The sequence below is a fragment of the Peromyscus eremicus genome, chromosome 1 (genome assembly GCF_949786415.1).
Source record: "Peromyscus eremicus chromosome 1, PerEre_H2_v1, whole genome shotgun sequence".
Classification (NCBI taxonomy): Eukaryota; Metazoa; Chordata; class Mammalia; order Rodentia; family Cricetidae; genus Peromyscus; species Peromyscus eremicus.
In genome coordinates this window covers 88,607,354-88,632,912 of record NC_081416.1, presented here as the reverse complement: position 1 = coordinate 88,632,912, position 25,559 = coordinate 88,607,354, and the positions used below count along the sequence as shown (strand labels likewise).

At 44.3% G+C, this 25,559-nt stretch overlaps 1 long non-coding RNA gene across 1 annotated transcript; it reads right to left on the bottom strand.

Moving 5' to 3' along the window:
* Nucleotides 1-1,596: 1,596 nt before the first annotated feature.
* On the bottom strand, nucleotides 1,597-25,506 carry LOC131900064 (uncharacterized). The gene is made up of 2 exons (XR_009376163.1): nucleotides 25,399-25,506; nucleotides 1,597-2,027 (listed from the first exon to the last, which is right to left on the bottom strand). It is a non-coding gene; the product is annotated as an uncharacterized LOC131900064 (long non-coding RNA).
* Nucleotides 25,507-25,559: the final 53 nt, after the last annotated feature.

Sequence of the window (25,559 nt, the reverse complement as noted above, 5' to 3'; positions counted from 1 at the left end):
CTTCCTCTCCTGTTTTCTCTTCCTGCTTCCTGGTCACTGTGGCGTGGTCACCTTTGCTCCATCATTGGTACCTGTCATGCTGCTCAGGCCTAGAAGCAACACAGTCAGATGACCATGGACTGAAGCCTCAGAAACAGTGAGCCAAAAATAATCCTTCCTTTAAAAATATTTTTATTTTATATAGGTGTTTTGTCGGCATGTAAATATGTACACCACATGTGTGCAGCACCTGAGGAGACCAGAAGAGGGCAGTATATTCTCTGGAACTGGAGTTACAGGTGGTTGTGAGCTGCCGTGCAAGTGCTGGGAATTGAACCTGGGTCCTCTGGAAGAGTAGCCAGTGCTCTTAGCTACTGAGTCATCTCTCGATCCTCCTAATCTTTCCTTTTACAGCTGATTTTTCTCAGGTATTTTTGTTGCAGTGATGGGAAGCTAACATCATGGTCATTGAGATCCAGTCAGGGTGGTGGACTCCATGTATGTTATAACAAGCCCTAAAGGCTGGTAGTGCTGCTCAGTGGTAGAGGCTTGCCTTGCATTCATGAAGTCCTGGGTTTGATCTGCCTTGCAACAGACAACAAACAAGCTTGAGCACAAAAACTTTTGGGAAGACTTGAGCCCATTTTTGGCTCCTGGCATCCAGTGTTCTCATTCTCTTTGGAATGTCTAACAGTTTTCTGTGCTCCACATATGTCCCCACCTTACTCCATACTTACATTCTAATCCAGTTTCAAGGAAGAAGCATGTGACTGGCTAATTAGAGTACTGCATCTCATGAATTTCGTGAGCGGCACACTAATCAACATATAGTCTACTGAGAAGCCAATAAGGCTTCTGTTTTGTTTGTTGATGTGAGATAGCTGTTGGGGCCACTACATGTTTTTTTGGGGGTTTGGATCTTAAATGTCCCTCAAAAGCTCATATGTAGAAGACTTGTGGTGTTATGAGGTATTGTTCTTGCATGTGGGTGGGCCTAGTTGGAGAAAGTTCCTTTGGGGTATGTCCTTGAAGGGAATATTGAACCCTGAGCCCTTCCCCTCTTTCCTGTTTGCTCCCCAGCCTCTTCAGGAAGAAAACAGCCTGTACCACCACGTGGTTCCTGGCATTAGGTTCTACTTTAGGGCTGACTCACCATGGAATGACACCCGTGAAACCATGAGTCAAATAAATCCTAACCCCTTTTAAAATACCTCTTCCTCAGGCATTTCAGACCAGTGAAAGAAATCTAACCTGAACACACATGGATACATGAATCCAGGTGAGGAAGTTGGCAGAGGAAACACAATGAAGAAAAAAAATATTTTTTAAGTCCATCATTTAAACCACTGGATCAAGCCATACTTGAATTTTAGACTTTGTAGATAAGCCAATAAATCCTCAACCCACTTTGCTTTTATCCCCTTAAAGCAGTGGTTCTCAACATTCCTAATGCTGTGACCCTTTAATACAGTTCCTCATGTTGTGGTGACCCCCAACCATAAAATTATTTCATTGCTATTTCATAACTGTAATTTTACTGCTATTATGAATTGTAGCGCAAATATCTGTTATGCAAATGTTCAAAGGCGACCACTGTGAAAGAATTGTTCCCACAGGTTGAGGACCACCAACTTAAAGTTTTTTGGCCGTATAATCTATCATTTGCAATAGAAGAAACTCCAATAGACACTTCATCCTGCCCATCCTGAGAGGGTTACATGAAAGAAACCATGACTATCCTCGAACCCAGTGACTCCTCTTCATTGTTCACATCTCACAGAGTGTGATTCTCTTCTGCAGTCAGATGCATTCCTGCTGGGTCATGAGGTCTCTATGAGTCTCTTCTGGGCCAGGTGTTTTCTCTTGATGTCACCTCTTGCAAAGCTTTCTACCTTGGATCAGTCACATCTGGAGGTTCTGTGCGACTCTGTCTTTGAAACAAAAGCCTGATATTTCTCCCATAAGGCAAAGGTCACAGTTCTATGTGTCACAAGTGTTTGGCTGTCCTTGGAGTAAGACGGGAAAGATTTTGCCTTTGCGATTGCCTGCTGTTTAGGGAGCAAGCACAGTAAGTCACCTGTTAGGTAAAGGTATAAAGTGAAGGCAGCCATGTCTATAATTGTGTGTCTTATTGCCAACATAGTAATCTGCTTCTAAGTCAATGAGCAGTGAATTGAGGTTATTTCCAGACCATCTTTTTATTTTCCTTTGTTAAATCCAAGGTAAACTCTCTCTTGCAGGAGTCACATTCATAAGAAAGGAGATTACTCCAATCTCAACACTCTTGGATGGGTGCCTGGTTCAGACCACTCTGGAAGATGGGTGTCTCTCTCTCTTTCTCCTTCCCTTTGGAGAGACACCTCCCTGTCTTTGTGCACATGGCTTGGGTGGGACCAAGGGCCAGCTCACCCTGTCCTGTCCAGAGACTTCATCCTTGGATCACAGTTGAGTAGTTCAAAGTCAGGGATCATGCCCATAAGCATCTAAATGAGAGAATCATGTTTTGTTCTTATTTTTAGTCAAACTCATTAGGAAAGGGAAGGTCATTCCCCTCTAGGATTGCTGCCTAGGAGAGTTTTGAGATTGGAGGGTTCAGGTACCATAAGTGGGGGGAGATGTAGAAAAGAAGGAGCTACCACCAAGAGAAGCAAAGAACTGGGGAGGATGGAGGTGGTTGAGAAACACACATACCAAGGAACCATACCAAATCTGTGTCCCTGACTCCAAGACTGAAGCCTCATTTCATCTGGGCATTTTAGTTAGCAAAAGTGCTGTCCTTTCTAGACAGATTTTCTCAAGTGTAGCTGAAATAACCTTTTGAATATGTACTTCCTTGATAGCTTACCATAGCACAACACTGTAGGAAAGCTTGGAGCCTAGAGCCACAGTAGGGTTCCCATGACCCTGTGAGGAGATGGGGACATCTGTGACTCTCCTGTTGAAGCAGGGCTGACAGGACCCATCATGCCAGCAGGGGGTTAATGTCAGTGTGTGTGCTGGGGAAGCTGCCCACGCTCAGTCTGTTTTGCTGCCACACTTGTGTGTTTGTGTGTGATTTTAACATAAATTAGCTCAAATGTGCCCGATAAATGGAACAATGCCAGTAAAATGTGGTTCATCTGTGATGCTCCCAGCCTGCCAACATTTTGCACTGGCAAGTGTCAGAAGACGCAGGCAAAGTGCAGGAACCCAGCTAGATACAGCATGGTGCGAGAGAGACAAGACTGTCATATCCCTATCATCCTCCCTCCTTTGCCTCAGGGAAGCTTTCGTGTCCATGGTAGGAGTGCTTGTCACTCAGTTCTCACTGATCCTGTGTGGGTTTTTCCTTCTTTGTATAACTCAGAAGACCATAGTTTCTCTTACATTGCCATCCATCAAATTGTCCTTACATCCTGTCTTAAAGGCAGAGTCCTTTATTTTTTTCAGGATGTCTATGTCTATTAGGAACCGGACATTCTCTTGAAACTGCTGGCATTTTTTCACTGAGGTTATTATCTACTTGGAATTGTCTGCCTCTACCCTATTTTCCCATAAGTCTTAATTATTTTTAGTTTGCAATTTTGCAGAAAGTGTGCAAGTATGCTTTTTTCCTCCCCCAGGAGTACATCTATCTCATTATTGCAAGAGCACCTGTCTTTTTTCTTAAAAAAAAAAATCAGAATAATAGCCAGCTAGGGATATGCTGACCTCATCTGCTTGGCTCCAGATCACGTAGCTCTCTTTGCTATTACAGGGTACCACCAGAACTCACCCTCCTTTCTTATCTGATTCTTGACTAGTTGTAAACGTAAAGACCTTGTAACTGACTTACAGATCCTTTTGGTTTGAGCCTGGATGCCTGCTTGGGTTTCTGAATGTGATGTTCAACCCTAGAGACCTAGCAATGCTCTGTCCCTCGGTCTCCAGAAGGAGTCTCCAGGCAAAGCCATATCTATGAACAATGCTGCATAAGCAGATGCTAACACTGTAAAGCATGCAGGATGCAGGCAGCTGGAAAATTGTGCTACAAAAATAAACACCCTGTTTCTGCAAATTGGGCAGCTCTCATTAGCCCTAGGAAGCTCATTTTCATGGTTAAGTAGTTAAGCAGCTGATTAAAGGCACAAGACCATTTCAGCACCTGCTTATTTGTTCATTTTCTTTTTGTTCTGAACTTTGGCCAGGAGATGGCGCTTGTGAACATGTTTTGGCAGAGTAGCCCTTCTCTCTACTGATAGAAATTCTGCACCTGCAGAGACTTCCTTCTTCAACTGAGAAATGACTTGGATTTTGCAAGGCGGGGAGAAAGGCAATTTGAAAACCAGCTAGAAGTTGAGTGGCTAAGAACAAAATAACACCACGTGTTACTTTTTCCCATTTAGACTTAAACATCCAGTTAATAGTGACTAGCAACGGGGGCAGGAACAGCCCCAATGTTATGATATAAAACCACAAAGTCATAATATCTTAAGGTTAAGGAAAGAGCATTTGAAGAGAATCTAGCTTTAGTTTGCACTTGTGTTAGAATAGAGACAGTGTGGTGCACCCAGATTTAAATCTTGAAAGCCAAGACCACTCATTGTACTTTACACCCTCTAGACATGCCTTAACATGCTCTCAAGACTCTTTGAGCCATTGTGCATCATGCTCACATCTGAGTAGTAGAGGAAGAGGTGTGGAAGCCAAAGACTCCCATGCATCTTCAAATACTGATTTTAAAATGCCTCTGCCATTGTTTGAAGGGCTCGTTTTAGCATGTGATAGCCAGATCTTACACAGAGAGGCAGGCCAAGGGAGTGGTATCCTAAACTCTAATCCTATCAGCCATTTATGGAAAGCCTGTCCTGTGCCGAGCTCCGTGGACATCCCCTGAGTAGGTTACCTCATTTAATCTTTATGACATAGGAGGTTGTTATCCTGATTACCCTGCTTTACAGGTGAGGGAGCAGAGGCTCATGGAGTCGAAATAAATGCCCAAGGTCAAACAAGAAATAACGGTTACAACTGAAACAAGACCCAGCTGGCTCCAGAGCCCACAGTGTCAATCCCTAGGCTGTCAATCCCTGATCAGCCTGGTTTCTAGATCTGCCTTCTCATTTCTGCTTAAAACCTTCTCGAGGGCTTTCACAGCCCCTGGGATAAAGGGCACATTCCTTAGCCTGACATTTAGGGGATTGTTATGAATCACTTTCAAGAGAGGGCAAATTAGAGAAATGGCAGCCATTTTCAAAGGCTGTATCTAAGACAATGGCCACCAATGGCCATTGCTGAAATTTCCCTAAGCATCTACCTGCCCCCCCATAAGTGAATATTCATTCACAAATTATTTATAGATTTTATTTTCAACCTATGAATTGCATATTATTAAATTTGAGGTTATTTATGATTTGAACATATTCCAAACAGTTTCAAACTTTCCTTCTTGTACCTTAATGGGAGATCTTGTTTAATGGAAAAATCTCTTTGCCATAAACTCCAGGGATATAGTTTTTCTTTCATGTTGCAAGGTCTCTTTATATCATTTGCCCTCCGAGAGGCCTAGGGACAGCATCTTCTCCTTCTCTGACTTAATTGTCTCCTAAAAACTCAAAGAAAGCATCTAACTGTCCCAGGAGGAATTACTACTGGGCCTTGATTCTCATAGTGGCATCAGAGCAGTGTCAGCATTTGTAACAGAGCCCTACAAAGCAGGCTCTGCATAAGTGATCCTTGCCTCTTGTCATTATTCTATGGTTCTGTGTTGGTGAACTAGAAACTGAATTCACTGGACACTGAGATTCAGCCAAGGTGGGTCTAGTCACCGCTGGACTGGAGGCAGCTTCTGGATCTTTGGATGCTCCTCGTAGTGAAAGGACAAGGGATTTTAAAAATCCAAGACCACTTGAATGCTCATCCCAGCAAAGAGCAAACATAGAGTGAACTCAGATACGTTAGAAAGAGTGCAGATTAGCAACACCTTGAGCTCACTTTTCCCTGTGCTTGTTATGAAGGCCAGAAGTTATTGTTTACAGTTCTTCAAAGGAGAAAACTGGGGATGCTTTTCCAGAAGTGCATTTCTTGAGTTCTTATTTTGTGAAACTTGTTTTAGCAATGTTCTCTTAGCAACCTGAGCCCTGGGGTGAAAGGCTCTGACTGTTTTCAAAACAGGATTGAGATGGAGGCAGGGGTTCCTTGGATGGAATGGGAAGGGCCACAGCATCAGGGATGAGTCTGCATATATGACCAGGTGCTGCCTTGGAGACTCCTGGGCTGGGAGGAGTGCGAGGCACAGTGGCATCAGTGCTACATCTTTCTTGTTAAACATAGACTAATAACCATTGGATTTGGCAATTCCATTTTGATATGGTTTAAATATGAAATGTCCTCCATTAGGCTCAGGTGTTTGAACAGCTGGTCCCTAGCTAGTGGCAGCTACTTCGGATGGCTGTGGACCTTTCAGGGGTTAGAGCCTCTAAGGAAGAAGTGGGGCTGGAGGTTTTTAAGCCTGGCCCTGCAGACTTCTCCATCCTGACTGTGTTCCCAGGGTATCCACGCCACGCCCCCGCCATGCTCCTGCTGCCACACTTCCCATCATGATGGGCCAGATCCCTTCTTAAACCATAAGCCAAGATAAGCCTTCTTTCCTTAAGTTGAGTTTGCCAGGGATTTTGTTACAGCAACGGGAAAAGTAACTCACACACACTTGACCTATGCCCCCAAAGATTGAAAACAAGATCTCCCAACCATGCATGCTCTGTTCAAAGCACTATTCACAATAGCCCCAAAGATGGAAGCAACACAGGGTCTACTGGTGGATGATTGGGTGACAGGATGCAGTTTGTTTGTGCTGTTCATAGAAAGGAAAGTCATTCTGATGCAGGATGTAAGGTCTTAAGAGACATCCACGCCCGCTCATCCCAGGGCACTCAAGTCTGTTGAGGAACACCTGCCACCAGAAAGGTAGTCCCCGAGGCTACATCTTGGAAGTCTGTGTGACTACAGGGAGGGGCCAAGATGAATGCTTCTTACACTGCTGAGCAAGGCCTCATGCTTCCTCTCCAGCTGCATGGTCTTCCTTCACAAAGCTCCCCTGTCTAGAGGAATCCCCTGTTTATTCCTACAGATAAAGATGGAGGACTGGGAAAACAGAGCCCTCTTGAGTGGGGCAAAAACCAGTTTTGCTTGTAAATATTTCCAGAGACTGGGATGCAGTGATATCCAAGGCTAGCCTGGAGAAGGTCATGCCCAGGGTTGAGGAGACTGAGGCTGCCTTCAGCACATGCAGGTTGAGGTGAGGGGGTGAGTCAGGCTAGGCCTGGAGGCATCCACAAGGTCTTCATCCTGGTATTAATGTTGATCACACTTGCCCTGAGCCAGGCTTGGTGGTATGCGATTTCACATGGGAAATTTCCAGCCATCCTCATAAGAACTTGAAGTGGTTGATACTGTCAATCTCCCTGTTTTAGAAGTGAGAAAATGGCCCAGGGTGGGAAAGGAACTTGCCTAAGGCCACACAGTGAGGAAGTGACAGTCAGGATCTGGGTTCAGATCTGCCTGCTCCCCATGCTGTGCCTGGGCAGTGTACCTGAAGCAGAAGTTTCCAGAGCTCATGATGGAACCTGGGGATGGAGGAAGCTGATTACTCTCTGATAACTGCTTAGGTAGAAGCTCTCTCTAGCAGCATGGCATCACTGTGGTGGTCTTTTCACAGGCGGCGCCTTTGCGCCTTCTATGAAGCCCAACTGCGGGCTTGCGCACCCTGTCAGCTGGCTCTGCAGTGAGCACACCCTCTGACTTGGGGGTGCTCACATTGAGACTAAGTGGGTGCTCTTTGATCTGCTTTAGAAAGCCACTCCCTGCTTCCTTTGTTGTCAGGGTACCTCCTGACACGTACCCATGCCTTCATCACTGGTCTTTTTGTGGAGTGGGGTTCAGCTTTATTTTGCCGGAAGGTGGATTCCTCCCCACTTTATTCCACTTGAGGGATGGGAATTGGTGGGAGAAACAGCTGCTTCAGTATGATATAAGAGGGTGAGCCTCAGACAGAAGGGTGTGAACCCCAACTCTGAGTGACCCTAGAGAGTTACCTATTTCTCTGCGCCTCCATGCTCTGAATTGGACCCATATTTAGCATAATGAACATCTAAGAAACAGCTTCTACAACCTGTTTATCAGAAGGGAGTGCTGACTGTTCACAGGGCTGTCTATGCAGGGACCACCTGAAAACCATCTGGATCCAAACAAAGCGGAGCTTTCTGCATGGGCTGAGGTCTTTCAGTTCGTAGACACTTAAGTGAGTGGAAGGCCCCTGATGGGCCAAGGACAGAGCACATCCCCGGTGAGGTGATGCTCTAGAGGTGGAGACAACAGTCAGACATTGTGGTGACCCAGGCTTTGTACTGGAGGATGAAGCAGGCTCACTTCTTCCATTGGGGCCATGCAGGGACAAGGAGAGAGAGTTAGTGGAACAGTCACCGTGTGATTAGGGCTCTAACCAGGGGCTAGCAAGGGACCGTAGAGAGCATCACTGACTTTGCATTTCTGGAACCACCTTCTCAGAGGAGATGACATTTGAGTTGGGGCTTAGAGCATGAGCAAGGGGTTCTCTAGAGAGACAGGGTTATTAAAAACATTGCTGGCAGAAGAAAGCAAAGCACAGAGTTGTATTTGAAGAATTGCTGTAGTTTGAATTCGGACTGCTCTCCATAGCCCATGTGTTAAAGGCTTGGGTCTTAGCTCAGTGCTGTAGGGGGTGGTAGGACCTTTCAGAGGTGGGGCCCTGTGGGAGGCACTGGGAGTGGGCCCTTGAAGCAGATTGTGGGCCATTGGTTTCTTTCTTTTGCTTCCCAGACACCATGAGATGGGCAGATTCCTCTAGCCACAGGCCCCCACTGTGATGTGCAGCCTCACCACAGGCCCCAAGCAATGGACAGAATCCTCTGAAAATGAGAGCCAAAGCCACACTTTCTTCCTCTCAGATTGGTTCATCTGAGATGTTTGTGACAGAAGCAGAAAGCTGGAGTGCACGAATTGCTCTCAGCTTCCTGTGGCCGGAATACTGTGTTGGAATAGTCACGATCAAGGGCTGAAAGCAGCTAACTCTTATTGAACATTTAACGTGTGCCAGCGATTAGGCAAAGAGAGTGCTGGGGGAGTTATCCAACTATTATTAGTTATGCTGTGCAGAGGTGAGACTGAAGCAGACAGGTTAAGGACTATGTCTGCCATCACTAAACGAGATGACTAAATGGAAGGCAAATCTGGTTCTAGACAACTCCAAAGCCAGCGTTAGCCTCTCTCTGAGAGCCTGGAACCAAGTACTGAGTGGTCTGGCTGCTGCTGAGCTGGCCTTTCCATTTCCTTTTTGATATGAGTACAAGCTGGGGCCAACAGCGGAGGGAGCAGAGATGAGCATGGGGATAACAGTCAGAGATCCATGCTGTCCCACCTGCCACAGTGACACATGCACAGCCCACTGTCCGGCTGCTGCGGGGCTAGGCTTCTCAGGAGGCTGTGGGTGTGACGGGGGAGGGTAGCATGGTATGCTTCTGCTTTTATTTCTCACATCAGAGTATCGGTGCCTCAGGATCCAGTGTGAATCCACTGGGATCTACCAAGATCCTATGAATCCCATAGGATCTACCAAGCAGACCTGTGCTGCACACGGTCTCTGCTTACCTGCTGCACAGGACCTGTCTCAGAACTGAACTTTTATGGGGAATTCATTTCCAGAACACTCTTGATCTCCTCACCTCAACAGGTTGTGAGCAGATTCACATCTGAGAAATAAGCCTCAATCTAAGTCATCAGATTCCTGTGGCACCCACACTGTGACTTCAAGTTTAAAGTTTTTAAAATTTATTATAAAATTATATGTATGCCTCTGTGTGTACATACATGCACATGAGTGCAGGTGTCCACAGAGGTCAGGGATGTCAGATATTCCCAGAGCTGGAGTTATAGGTGGTTGTAAGCCACCTGATACAGATGCTGCAAGAGCAGTATGTGCACTTAACTGCCAGCCACCTCCCCAGCACTGCCTTCAAGGTCTTTACATGGGACAGGCCCACTGTGCACACCAAAGGCATTTTCTATTAGATGCTCCATTGTATGAACCATCTGAAGGCTGTGCCTTCTCACACAAAGATGATTGTTGGTTCTTGGGTATATGATTGATGTAGAAGACAGAGACACATGCCATTTATAAGCAGCTGCATATTATATTTGTGGTATTACACTTCCACAGGGAGGAGACGATTAGGGAAAGAATGGTGTAAAGGCCATTTAGGAAAGCAGTAATGGAAAAATAGGTTGAGAAACACTTAAGGTCCTGAGAGGAAAAGAGTAGTTACATAAATTACAAAAATATAGTTTCTGTTCTGTCCACACTTCTTTTTTTTTTTTTTTCTTTTTTTTTTTTTGGTTTTTCGAGACAGGGTTTCTCTGTGTAGCTTTGCGCCTCTCCTGGAACTCACTTGGTAGCCCAGGCTGGCCTCGAACTCACAGAGATCCGCCTGCCTCTGCCTCCCTAGTGCTGGGATTAAAGGCGTGCGCCACCACCGCCCGGCCTGTCCACACTTCTTAATAGAAGATTTCCATTTAACAGAAATATCAGGGAAAATTAAATGAACACTGAGCCTCTGATTTCTGAACATATCACAGATGTTAAACACAGCAAGGAAGCCCCTTAAATAGACTGTATTTGGGGCACTTCATCTATCTGGTACTCTGTGGGTTTTGTTTTGTTTTTTAATGAAAATGTAGAACTCCCCCAAATGGTTTTATTAATACTGGCAATATTCATTGAATGTGAGTTGATATTAGACATCTGTGATCAATTAGATTTGGTTATTTGCTAATTATATACATTTAAAACATATCCAAGACACAGATATTATACTTAAGTACAGTAATTCAACTAGTATAATGATTGAAAATATTCTAATATTTTATCAGTGCAGGGTAGCCACAGGAAGGAATATTGTTTTATTTGCTTTGATATAAGCTCCATTTGATGATGATCTAGCTCATTTGATATTCACAAGAGCCCTGCCATGTAGAAAATGTTATTGTTTTCCTATTTTCATTTTAGACAGAAGGGAGCTGAGGTTCAGCCATCTTAAATGATTCATTCAATGTCTTTACCCTAAATTGCCAAGCCAGGTTCTAACCCCTGTTTTCATGGTTCCCTCCTCTAAAGAAGTAACCCCTAATTGCTGTTATGGAATTCAGGTGATGCAGCTTCCCCAAGCTGAATAGGAGCTGAAACATGGCTTCTCCAAGCTGAATAGAGGCTATGACATGGCTTCTCCAAGTTGAATAGAGGCTACAACATGGCCTCTCCAAACTGAATAGGGGCTACAACATAGCTTTCTCAAGCTGAATGGGGCCTACTATTTGGCTTCTTCAAGGTGAATAGAGGCTACTGTATGGCTTCTTTGAGGTGAATAGAGGCTATGGGACCCCCCAGCCTGTAACATCAAAGGATGACAGATAACTCAGTCATCAAATCTGCCTTTAGGGACTTTCTGCAGTAACAGCAAATATCTTCTCCAAAATGGGATTTCTCTCTGTCCTTGGTAACTACAGCTTCCTATAATGCATTATGTGCCCATCTAATCTTATAAAGCAGTGGTTCTCAACTTTCCTAATGCTGCGACCCTTTAATATAGTTCCTCATGTTGTGGTGACCCCAACCACAAAATTGTTTTCATTGCTTCATTATAACTGTAGTTTTGCTACTGTTATAAATTGTAATGTAAATATCTGTGTTTTCTGCTGGCCTTAGGTGACCTCTGTGAAAGGGTCATTTGACCCTCAAAGGGTCATAACCCATGGGTTGAGAACTGCTACCATACATCATTTAGAATTTTAGGACTCTCTAAGGCTCAAAATAAGTCAGTTGTCCAGAGCTTTTCTTTCTTTTTTTTTTTTTTTTAAAGATTTATTTATTTATTATGTGTACAGTGTTCTGCCTGCACATATCCCTGCAGGCCAGAAGAGGGCACCAGATCTCATTATAAATGGTTGTGAGCCACCATGTGGTTGCTGGGAATTGAACTCAGGACCTTTGGAAGAACAAGCAGTGCTCTTAACCTCTGAGCCATCTCTCCAGCCCCCCAGAGCTTTTCTACCCCAGCCATAAGTGCCAAGTATTGGTGAAAACACTGGTCTGAGTCAAGGTTTAGCACTGAGCTTACCTCCTGCAGACAGTCATCTCCTGAACTTGGTCAACAATCGTGACTCTCCCCATGCTGACCACATGTTAAATCAGTGGCCCGTCACTTCGGTCCTGCTTCATAAATGCTCAACCTCCCACATGTGCTTACTTTGTGTGGTTCAAATTCCACTTTCCACCCTCCCTCCCTTCCCTCTCCCTCCCCTGGAACAAAATCACTTTTAGTATTGATTCAATTGGAGAAAGAAACTTAGGTTCAACCTTAAAGTTATTTTCAAAACTTAAATTAAAAGACACATCTCAGGGTCAGAAATCCTTCAACTTTAAAAATTACATTTATTTATTTTGTGTATGTATGTGAGCACATGTGTGCCAGAGTGTGAGTGTGGATGTCAGAGGACAATTTCCAAGAATCAGTTCTCATCATCTATCAGGTGGGTCTGGGAGGTTGAATTTAGGTGATCAGACCTGGAATCAAGCACCTTTACTCACTGGCCCATCTTGTTGGTCCTTACCCTTAAAATTCTGATGCTGATTATAGAATGAAGCTATCACAGTCTGTAATGAAATTGTCTTATCTTTTGTGAAGCATGAATGCAACACTGAAGATTATTAAAAAGTGACCCGAATGGTGAGGTGTCAAGAGGGAGAAGCAGAGATGAGAAAATAAAGAAAACAGAAGGCGGATCAGGAGGTTTGCATGGGCTGACGACTCACACTAGGAAGTTTATTAAGTATAACATCTAGATACTATTTGCAGAGGGGAAATGGCACGGAGTCAGCAGAAAACTATCCCACAATAGGACTAAGTCAGCAGGCAGCTGATCAAGCAATGTTGCACAAAGGGAACAGACAATCTCTCAAGTGCTTCACGGACCAAATACACTGGGGTCTTGGGACTGATAAGCACAGGCCCTAAGGAGGAAAGAGTTGGGTTCCCAGGATCCCGTATTTCAGCTTCCTTAAGGCCCTGGCCCTAGGCCATTACTGGCTTTATTAAATATGCTCCTGGTTTTAGACAAGGAACTATGTTCCTCCTCCATACTTCAGGGTCTCAGGGAAAGCTTTGGAATGGCCATAGCTAAAAACAAAAAAAATGTTCTTCATTGACAACTGTCTCTCATTGGCAACTATCTTCCCTTGACAACCAACTCTCATTAACAACTGTCTGTCATTGACAACTATCTCATTGATAACTGTCTCTCACTGACAACTGACCCTCATTGACAACCATCTCTGACAACCAACCATCTCTCACGGACAACCATCTCTCACGGACAACCATCTCTCAGCATCTTGATACAAGGTCCTCATAGGTCTTCTTTTCCTTAGTCTCCTCTACATTAGTTTTTGAGACAAATGGACCTTTCCTCCTTTACATTTTTATGTCTTGATTTTATTCTGCTCAATATCACACTGTAAAAGACTTCCACATTTTTACAGTTATTATATTGTTTCTTATCAGGTGGATATGGCTGTACTTTTGATTGTTATTTTACAGATTTATGATGTCATTTTTTTCACATTTGTATATAACGTTGAACAAGTACCTTTACAGATACAATTCTTTTTTTAGAATTCTTTCTACCTTTAGAGTCATTATCAGCAATGGAGAGACCAGGTCAAAGGGGTCCCTCACTGTCCTCTCCTTGTCCTTGCTTACACTGGTGTCTACACAGGTTCTGTCTCTCCTGATCGTGCCTTAGCTCTGCCCACATGAGTAAGTCTAACTCTAATTCTTCCCCCAGAGCCTTGTTTTGATTCTTTGTTCCAAATGCTTAGGATTGCGGTTCTGTTCCAATAAATGCTGTCAGAGCCCAAAATAGTGTGGATATTTTTCTTAGGGAAATTGCTGTCAAAACCATTGGCATGTTCTTTTGAATATCCTTATTGGTGAGAAAACGATATTTAGAAGGTGGATTTTAATTTCTGGAAGGAATTGGTGTTTTTGACATACTTTTCTGTATCTGAGAGGGTCCTCTTAGAAGTCAGAACCAGGTAGAGTATAAATGTGAAGTGGATGCTCACTGAGCAGAGGACTGAGGTCACAAACAGAAAGCATTGCAACCGGAGTAGCTGCCTAAGAAGTTGCCCACTCTGTGGATGGAGTGACATAAGGAAGATGCCGTGATGGCTGCAGTCTATTAGTTTGGAGGCCCGCCTCACTGAGGCCCAGCTCTCTGGCCGGGGGTACACTCAAATGCCTGGGTGCTGGGGTCTGGAGCCTGGACACTGGCTCTGTGGAACTGGGAGTCTGGCGTCAGGGCCAGTGCCTGCAGCTGGTGCTGCTTGTGAGAGGACACAGGGAACGTGGCTCTGAGCGTGGAGGGACTGAGAACCAGAGGCACCTGTCCGGTTGGATTCAGTTGCTGCCACCAGGTTGAGGCGCTGTTGCTGAGCAACGCTGAAAGGAACAGCATGTTAACAGAGGGATTTCTTTCTGGTCCTCCAACCTTCCAGCAACCCTGGCATCCCTGATGCTTGGAACCGAAGGAGGAGCTGGCTGTGGATGGAAAGTGTTGTTTACAGAGGGTGGCCTCGGCCTCAGCAGCAGAGCCTGGCAGAGAAGAAACCGAAGCTGACAGGCATTTGCCACTCTGTTAAGTATTTCCAAAGTGCTTAACCTGTGACTGGGGGCACTTGCCTTATTTGGACAAGGAAGTAGAGACAGGATGTAATAGTAGGGACTTTTAGAATGAGGACACACATCTCGCTATGTTCATTCCTTGTTCCCTGCATCTTGCTGAAGCTGAGCTTCCTTCTGGATGAGAAAGGAAAGAAGTTCCTTGTTCCTGAGCTGGTCTGTGATAAGAGAGTATGAGATGGCAGGAAGAACTAGAGAGATGGCGTGAGGTCAAGCCATAGGCAAAAATCTCTACTTGTGACTCCCTCAAGTACACCCAACTCACAAAAATGTTTGGCAGAGGCGAATGTCTTGTGGGAACTGTTAGTGAAAGTAAGTCCAACTTAGCATCAGGGAGAGGAGAGGAGGGGAGGGGAAGAAGGGTAGGGTAGAGTAGGGTAGGGGAGAGGAGAGGACAGGGAAGGGGAGGGGAGAGGAGAGGACAGGGAAGGGGAGGGTAGGGGAGAGGAGATGGGAGGGTAGGAGAGAGGAAAGGGTAGGGGAGAGGAGAGGGGATGGGATAGAAGAGGGGAGGAGAGGGGAGAGGGGAGGGGAGGGGAGAGGGGAGGGGAGGGGAGAGGAGAGGGGAGGGGAGGGGAGAGGGGAGGGGAGGGGAAGGGAGAGGAAAGGAGAGGAGAGGTAGGACAGAGCAGCACTGGTCCAGTAGCGAGGGCAAACCTGTGGCTGTGAAAATCTCAAGACCTTCTATGGCCCATGTAATCGGCCTATATCTTAAGGCTTTGTAGGAGGATGAAGGTTGCTAACCAAGATTTAAACTGTGCCTACTTTACACACAAGGAGAAGCTGAGGCTCAGGAAGGTTAAGTGGCCTGGCCAAGGTCACGCAGTTGTAAACATGGATTTGAACTCAGTTCTGTCTGCTTTCCCAAACCTTCCTCTCCAAGATGGAAGGGTCAGAGGAGGCCACAAGAACACCATCACCACTGATTCGCACAGAATCATATCCCAGAGTTGGGCTAAGGGCTTGTTCAGTCCTCAGAATGCCATGAAGTGGACATCACTCTGATTTTACCGATGAAAGATGGGCTGAGAAAGGCTACATACTGTGCCCTGCTCACAGTAGCCAGGGAGTGACACTGAATCCCTACCTATGCCCATGGGACTGTGTCCCAAATATGTGTTCTTACTCAGTGAGCCTTCAACTTCAGTGTGCCTGGGAGTCCCCAGAGATCTTATTAAATGCAGATTCCTATTTAGTAGACCTTAAGGGTGGGGATGCCGATGAGTTCAGCAGGGCTCTGAACAAGGGCCTTATTGCTCCCCTATCCTGTTAAGCCCAGCATCTTTTTCACCTTTTCCACCACCTATACCCCAGGAAGCATCTCGATTGGGCCCAGTGGTCATGGGACACCTGGAAATGTGCCTTTCTCTCTCTTTCCTCCTTTGAACATTTCCAGAGTAAGGTAAGTAACCAAACAGATCCATCATCTGGCAGGTCATTAGAAGAAAAAAAAAAGTGGTGATTTTTTTGCCCCCATGTGACTACATTCAATTAATGAAGCTGTCGTTAAAGCCTGAGAAATGTGTCAAGAAAATTAGTTTCGGGTGTTGGATTGTTTCGGTTCTAGAATAATTTCCATCCTTTTTAATGAGCAGTGTTTGAATACCACCAACCTTCCCCTCCATCAGGGGCTTACAGCACAGGATACACAAGAAACCTGACATCTTGGGGGTCAGTGGGATGTACACAGGAAGCCATTAATATCCGCTCAGTCTTGTCTCTTCATTACCATGGGGCCATTGTTTGAGAGTGTTTTCAGAGCCATACATTTCTTTAGGGGAAAGAGAGGCAAGCCCAGCTTGGGAAAGCTACTGCTGACTTCCAAAAAGGACAGAGAGAATGTTAACCAGGCATCCACCACCAACGGTATCTGCCCAAAACAGAAAAGCCTGAAGGAAGAGTTATTTTCATTTCCTAACAAGAGACATTTATATTCTAAACTTCTGGCTAAAAGGAATAGTTTACTCCTAGAAGCAAATGAGGTGGGTTAATATTTTAAACTAATAACTGACATGTTTTCCCTGTGGGGTTTCTGTCTCTGGAGCTGTATTTCCTTCCCGCAGCCTGCCTCACGCTGACCTCGGCATTCCCGGGGCTCACTGTGAGGTTGTTATAGCAGCAAGGCAAAGAAAATCAAAATAAGTCACTGTGGAGGGTTGTGGGGGCTCCGAAGCTGTGTCTGGGCTTTGACAATAACTCTGTACAAATTCTTGCCAAGTAATTCATGTCCCCACCAAGGCAAGCTAATACTCTCTGGGCTGGGTGGTTAAGGAAGCCACCCAGGGAGGAAACAAAGTTAACTGGTGATGGAGGTGTTTGAAAAGGGTCTTGATTTTGCATCTTGCTTTGTGGGGTGATTCCATGGATGGAGGGCATTTGAGATGTAGGGGATTTGAGATGTAGAGATGACCAATAGACATTGAGTGACAGATGGTCCTGCTTGTTGGTCAGTGTGTGCTCTTGAGACTGTACCTGCTGGAGACTTTTTTCCCTGTACCTCCAGGTATCATGTTGTACCATGCCAAAAATTCAGTCATTAAAAAATTATTTATTTTTCTTTTATGTGCATTGGTGTTTTGCCTGCATGTATATCTGTGTGAGGGTGTCCAGTCCCCTGGAACTAGAGTTACAAGCAGCTGTGAGCCTCCATGTGAGTGCTGGGAATTGAACCCTGGTCCTTTAGAAGAACAGCCAAATGCTCTTAACCACTGATCCATCTCTTTAGCCCAGAATTTGGCCATTTATTAATGAAGAATAACATGCCATTGTGTAACAGGCACTTAAAAGATGCTTTGGGGCTGAAGAGATGGCTCAGTGGTTTAAGAACTCATACTGCTCTTGCTGCAGACCCTGTTCTGTTCCCAGCACCTATATCAGGTGGCTCATGACAGCTTTAACTCTAGCTCCATGAGATTTGATACCCTCTTGTCTCCACAGGCACCTATACACACATGCACATAAACCCTCCATAATTAAAATTAAAAGGTAAATCTTAAGGAAGCTGCTTTGACTTAAAACTATTACTCATTAACACTTATACTTGAAACCATTGATTCTTTCTTGGGCTCAGAAGACTACTACAAACAGGATGGAAGCCTGGAATCTCTGGCTTTGTTTATTACTCCTTTATGGTAAGTCATTGTCCTACACATGCAGTGACCTTGGATTTCAAGAGGCATGAAACCTCTCAGGTCAGGCCACCCCCAGATGAGAGCAATTGCCCATGAGGGTGAGGCTGGACCAGGCTGCACCCTGGAGCAGATGTGACCTTCTCCTGAGAACCTCCCTGTCTCCTCAAGGATAAGGAGCTTTGGACCACCTTGCAAGACCCAAGTTGAGACAGCAGTCAGTAAGAACACACATAGATCAGGATTTTGTGATATGTCTTACCCCCAATTATTTAAACCTATACTTCATATCAGCCTGCTAAATAGACTGGGATCACTGGACCCCCTCTATCTATCCCTCTTCCCAATATAGCCACATTGAATGCACCTCCCTTCACAGCTTTTCTCTTTAATTGGTGCACTGGCAATATGCAGTGAACCTAGCTTGTTGGAACAAACAGGGTCCAGTCATTTGCCATGAACACTCCAATTATCACAGTACAGGCATGCAATAGTTTGGTCACATGTTCGTGCCTGATGGATGTTTGCATTATTTCTCTTCTGACCCCTTATTTGGCCACTAGGACAAGAGGTGATGAAGTGATGTTCCAGAAGCCCAGGCAGCAACAGGCTTCCATACAGTCAGCCTTCTAGATTCTCGGGTTCCATACCCTTTGAGTCAACCAAGTGCAGACGAAGAGTATTTGGCAAGAGCAATTGACCTGCTAAATACGCACAACTGTTTTCCTTGTCATTGCGCCCTGAACAATTCAGGATAATGACTGTATACATAGAAGTATGTTGTCTTGGGTGTCACAAGGAATCATGAGCAGATTTAGAGTATATATAAAGTACACTGGCGGGGAAGGTGTGGGCTCCATGGAGAAACCATACCATTTCCAGCAAGTGACTTTTGCAGCTGTTGATTTTGGCCTCCGTGGAGTATCCCTGTGGCTACTGAAGGATGACTGACTCTTTTTCTTACTAGTTTCAGGAGGTTTTGCCATCTCCATGAAAAAACCATGCCAGGCTGGCTTGTTGGAAGAGGTGGAAAGACAGGAGTCAATATCCATGGTCAGAAGCACAGCATTGCTTTAACAAACTGAGATTTGGGGTGTCTGTTATGCAACAGTTAACTCATATAGTCTTTCTTCTGCACAAGGGATTACGTGGGTGCCTGAGCCTGGCTAGTGGGGCTACACCCATTCCAGTGGCTTCTCTGCCCCATTAGGCAGTAGGCCTCTCCCCACTCTAGCTGTTGCTCATTATTATAAATTTTTTTGGAACATTGACAACTTAGAGTAATTAGTGTGTCAGTTTGGTTGGGGCACTCATAGAGTTACCCTACATTACCCACTAGTCATATGGTCAGTAAGTATTCATCTTTTTGCAAATTATTAAGATATGTTAATTGAGCCAGGCAGTGGTGGCGCAAACGCCTTTAATCCCAGCACTGAGAGGCACAGACAATGGATCTCTGAATTCCAGGCCAGCCTGGTCTATAGAGTGAGTTCCAGAACAGCCAGGGTTACACAGAGAAACCCTGTCTCACAAAAACAAAACAAAAGGCTTTGTTAATTGAGTGTGTTAATGGGGTGCTATGGTCCTCTAAACAATGGGCACTGATGAAATCCAGTTTCCCTTTATCCTTCACAAGCTCTGGTAACCACTTCTAGATCAACTTTGTTTAGCTTCCACATATGAGAGGGAACATTCTAGATGTTTGTCCTTCTGTGTCTGGTTGATTCAATCTAACACAATGCGCTCCCATCTCAAACATTTTGCTGAAAATGACAAGATTTAGTTTTTTTCTTTATAGATGAAAATATTTCATTTTATGAATGTGAATGTAAATATTGCATTTCCTTTATCCATTCATCTCAACACAAAGTAGAGATACTTGGGAAGTAGGAAGAATTGCCACTGTCAGGTTGGCCTGTGAGCCTGGCTGTGGGGCATTTTCATGGTTAATGATTACTGTGGGAGGCCCCAGACCACTGTAGGTGGTTCTACCCTTGGGCAGGTGGTTCTGGGTTAGGTAAGGTAGTTTAGGAAGCCATGGACAGCAATCAAGCAAGCAGTGTTCCTCCACTGTCTCTGCTTGAGTTCCTGCCTCCAGGTTCCTGCTTGAGTTTTTGTTGTGATATCCCTCAGTGATGGACTCTGATGTGAAAGTCTAAATAAGCCCCTTCTTTCTCAGGTTGTGTTGGTCAGTGTGTTATCACAGCAACAGAGAGGCAAACGGGAAATGAGAACAGGTACACAGACTGAGTCCGTTTTAGCTACTGCGGATAGTGCAGCAAATAAACAGAGGCATGCAGGACGCTTTTCAGTGTGCTGCTGTCATTCCAGAGGGGAACAGATGGGGCATACAGAAGACCTGGTTTTAGTTTCTTGAGGACCCTCATACTGGTATCCACGGTGGCTCTGCTATTTTACTTTCCTACAATGTTTTCCTCTCCCTCCCTCCCTCCCTCCCTTGCTGCCTCCTTCTCTTCTTCCTCTTTCTCCTTTTCCTTCTTCTCACTATATACCCAAAACTAGTATTGAATTCATTGTATAGTCTAGGATGGCTCCAATCTTACTATCCTTTTGGCTCAGACACTTAGTGCTGGGATTATAGACATGTGCCACCAAACCTTCTTTCAGCACAACTAACCATGTTGTGCTGGCTAGTTTTATGTCAACCTGACATAAGCTAGAGTTATCTGAAAAGGAACCTCAGTTGAGAAAATGCCTCCATAAGATCTGGCTGTAGGACATTTTTTAAATTAGTGATTGATTGGGGAGGGCCCATCCCATTGTGGGTGGAGCTGCCCCTGGGCTGGTAGTCCTGGGTTCTATAGGAAAGCAGGCTGAGCAAGCCATGGGGAGCAAGCCAGTAAACAGCACTCTTCCATGGCCTCTGCATCAGCTCCTGCCTCCAGATTCCTGCCTTATTTGAGTTTCGTCCTGACTTCCTTCAGTGATGGACTCTGATGTAGAAGTGTAAGCTAAATAAACCTTCTCCTCTCTGCTGGGGGATGTCTTTCTATATGCTGTGAATATATGTTGTTTCTATCGGTTAATAAAATGCTGATTGGCCAGTAGCCAGGCAGGAAGTATAGGAGGTAGGGTGAGCAGACAAGGAGAATGCTGGGAAGAGGAAAGGCAGAGGGAAGAGTCACCAGTCAGACACAGAGGAAGCAAGAAGACAAGGCAGAATTGAGAAAAGGTACCAAGCCATGTGGCTAAACATAGGTAAGAATTATGGGTTAATTTAAGTGTAAGAGCTAGTTAGTAATAAGCCTGAGCTAATGGCCGAGCAGCTATAATTAATATAAGCTTCTGAGTGACTATTTTATAAGCAGCTGAGGGACCACAGTGCCAGGCATGACTGGAGGAACACAGACCGCAGGACCTGGCGGGACTGGAGAGAATTTACAGCTACACTTCTCCAGCTTGCTTTTGATCATGGTGTTTATTACAGCAATAGAAACCCTAACTAGGACACACATCTATTTGGTCATTTACCCACTTTCAAATCAGAGAATTCTATTTTATTGTTGCTGTTATGATTTTTGAGTTTCTTATATATTCTGAGTATTAAGCCTCTGTCACGTGAATAGCTGGCAAATATTTCTTTCCATTCTGTAAATATTCTCTTCTCTCTATTGTTTCCTTTACTGAAAAGAAACTTTAGTTTAAGTCAATCCCATCTGTCTAATTTTGCTACCCACCTAAGTTACTGGAATCCTGTCCAGACACTACTGTTTGTACTAAATAGCTTTCTTTTAGTAGCTATAGAGTTTAGGCCTTTGATTCATTTTGAATTGATTTTTGTAGAGGATGAGAAATGGGGGACAAGTTTTAACCTTCTGTATGTGGATGTCCAGTTTCCCCAACACCATTTACTGAAAAGTCTGTCATTTCCTCAAGAGTGGGCAGCTTATGTTTTGGTATCTATGTGAGAAGTGGGCAGCTTATGTTTTTGGTATCTATGTGAGAATCACTTGTCTATAGATAAACGGGAGTTTCTAGGATCTCCATTCTGTCCCAATGGCCTGTGTGTCTTTTTAAAATGCCAACACTATGCTGTTTGGGCAACTATAAGCCTTTATTTTTATGCTTGCTCCAAACCCCACAGATGTTAAGCGTGAGCTAGCCTACTTTTCCCAGATTTGGCAGAGGTAAAAAAAATAACACTAAGCTAATAAATACAGTATGATGCATATGTGTGTTTATATATATTCATATATATTTATGCATATATGCTACAGCTAGAAACAACTAGTGCTTTGAACCAGCTAGTAAACTATTAACCACAGCAGGTGTTATGTTACTATCTTGGTGATTATATCTTCATGATAACCTGGAAGTCTGGGTTTAAAATTTGAACTCTGGTATACTTCAGAGTCTTATAACACAAGTTCCACTCCCTGTTAGCAGCTTTCCTCAGCATGTATCCCATGGCTCTGGCATCTCCAATATCTTGAGGTCTCCAAGGAAATCCAAGCTTCACCTTTATAGCTTCATACAATGGCCTCTCTGGGCCTCCATGCAGGACACCCCTGCCACACACCTGGCTTCAGCATCTTTCCTTAGTCACAGAGGGAGATTCCATAACCCCTTTCTTCTATTCTTGACTCCAAAGCCAGAACCATATAGCCAAAGCTGCCAAGTTCTGCTGCGTACTGGGGCTAGAACATGGTCCCTTCATTTAATTACATCTTCACCAGCTTTCTGTTTTAGACGGTTTCCTTCATTGCCTGAGCTTGGCTGTCCTGGAACTTGCTCTGTAGACCAGGCTGGGCTTAAATTCAGAGACAAACTTGCCTTTGTCTCCTGAGTGCTGGGATTAAAGGGGTGTACCAACATACCTAGCCCTAAGGTATTTAATTCCTTTCACAAGTTGAAAGCTTAGCTGGGTGGAGTCTTGCCCTGAGATCACTACTCCCTTTATTCCATTTCTTCATCTGATTATCTCCTTGAAGACAATATTAGCTCCATTCCACTTCCTGGTGCTCCTTTTCTTCTCCATCTGTACATTTTGTATTTTTACTTGCTCAGCTTACTCTTTTTCATTATAAATACTCATAGGAGTGAACACTAATAACCACACAACAGAGTTAATACTAGGTTTTTAGATTTCCTTTGCTAATGGAATTAATCCAAAACTCTTCACTTTAACCTCAGACAGACTCTTAGGACAAGGACAAAAAGCAGCCACATTCTTTGCCAAAATATCACAAGAACAGTCTCTAGGCCACAAACTAAAATTCTTCTCCTCTGAAACCTCTTGAGCCAGTCTCCCACAGTTCAAATCACCTTCAGCACCACTGTCTTCCATGCTCCTACTAGTATGGTCCGTTAAGCACCACTTAAAGCATACTATTGCTTTCCTAACCCAAAGTCCCATGGTCCAAATTCCTCCAAACAAAAACACAGTCAGGCCTATCACGCCAATACTCCAATCTCTGGTACCATCTGTCTTAGTTTGGGTTTCTATTGCTCTAAAGAGATACCATAACCATAGTAATTCTTATAAAGAAAACATTCAGTTGGGGCTGGCTTATAGTTTCAGAGGTTTAGTCCATCATCATCATGGCAAGAAGCATGGTAGCATGCAGGAAGACATGGTGCTAGAGAAGGAGCTGAGAGTCCTACATCTTGATCCACAGGCAGCAAAAGGAGGCTGTGTACCACACTGGGTGTAGTTTAAGCATATGAGACCTCAAAGCCCACCCCCAGCTACATACTTCCTCCAGCAAGGCCACACCTCCTAGCAGTGCCATTCCCTATGGGCCATTCATTCAAACACATGAATCTATGGGGGCCATGCCTATTCAAACTACCACCAGGAGGATTGAGGGAAATGCCAAATGAGCCTGTCCTTGACCCCATAGACATTTCAATCCACAGAGAAGAGAAGAATCCATGGAGGACAGACAATTGATAGACTTAACAGTTCTGTAATGACTCATTTAAGGAGGATATGTTCCTTGATGGCTCAGTTAGCCAGATGTGGCTGCAAAATAATCACTGTGTATTGTTCTTTGTATTCCTGATTTTACAGTGATGTATCTGTGAACAAACTTCCCACTTCCTTTTGTGGCCATTGATGTGCTTAGATAGTTGTGGTGGTTTGAATGGAAATGGCTCCCATAGTCTCAGATGTTTGAATACTTGGTCCCCAGTTGCTGGAACTGCTTAAGAAGGATTAGAAGCTGTGGCTTTGTTGGAGGAGGTGTGTCACTAGCAGTGGACTTTGAGGTTTCAAAAGATTCACGCTATTCCCAATGTGCCTCTCTGCCTCCTGCTTGTGGATGAAGATGTGAGCTCTCACAGCTACTCCAGTTGCCTACCTCTGTGCCCTTGTTCTGCCATCACGAACTCTCTGGAGCCTTAAGCTCTTTCTTTTATAAGTTGCCGTGGAATCAAATTTGTGGGTGGCAGAAGTCAGCAGACACAAATGATCCTTACATACCTTAGGAGAGGACACTGTAAGTAGAACTAGGGAGACACCTCAGCCAGGGAGGGGTGTGTGTCAGGGATGTGCGCCCTACTTCTGGTCTATTCCTTTGCTCTATCCTCATCCTGCTAGGTCTAGCTCTGGCTCCCACTTTGCAACAAAGTTACAGATCCATCCTCAATAACATAAAGACAGGACATTACACTCTGTGTGTGGGAGACCAGATCAAAACAAACAGGGCTTGGGGTGCAGAAAAGAGAAAGAGGAAATGGAGAATCTCTTTCTGTAACCCTGGATGGTTTGTAGGATCTGTAAAGATCCTAAATAATATTGGGATCTAGGGTGCCATTAACTGGACACATTTTGGATTGATTATCTAAGGTATATTGAGGCCAGATTTGATTGAAAAGTGAATAAATTTGGAGCATGTGAGAAAGTCAAAATCACAGAATGATAGAATTTTTCAATATATCTGAAAACTAAAATTTAATAAATGAGTCTGATTAGTAATGAGAGAATTAGTAATGATAGCATTAGAAGATAGTTTGAAAGAAAGCATTCAGATGGGAACAGAGAAACCAAAGCTGGTAAATAATAAGAGCAAAAGAGACAATGAAGGAAAAATTAATTCAAATGACTCTAATATTGTTATCACTGGTCTATGTATTAATCAATGTTTTCTGGAGAGAGAGGGAGAGAGAGAGAGAGAGAGAGAGAGAGAGAGAGAGAGAGAGAGAGAGAGAGAATTTTGAAGAAATAATAGCTGAGAAATTTCAAAGTTAATCCAGTGTTTTGACATTCCTAACAAAGTTCCTGGAGGATAAATAAGTGCTCTATGTTAATACATCATACTGAAGTTTCCGAGAACAAAGGGTAATGAATTAGTTTTCAAAGCAGCCACAGAAGAAAGTCACAAGACTAAGACTAGCAACTGACACATCAACAGGAAGAATGGGAACAGAAAATAGTGGGAGATGAGCTGCTAAAAGAATATGACTATAAATTAGAATTTTACAATCTTTAAAACATTCCCTCTCTCCAAGAGCTGGTGAGATGGTGCACAGGTTGGGGCACTTACCACCTAGCCTGATGATCTGAGTTTAATCCCTGGAACCCACATGACAGAGGGGGAGACTTGACTCCTACAGGTTGTCCTCTGACCACATCCTGTATGCTCCAATACATGGAATAAATACAAAATAAAACAAATTAAAATTACCCTTCAAGAATAATGTAAAA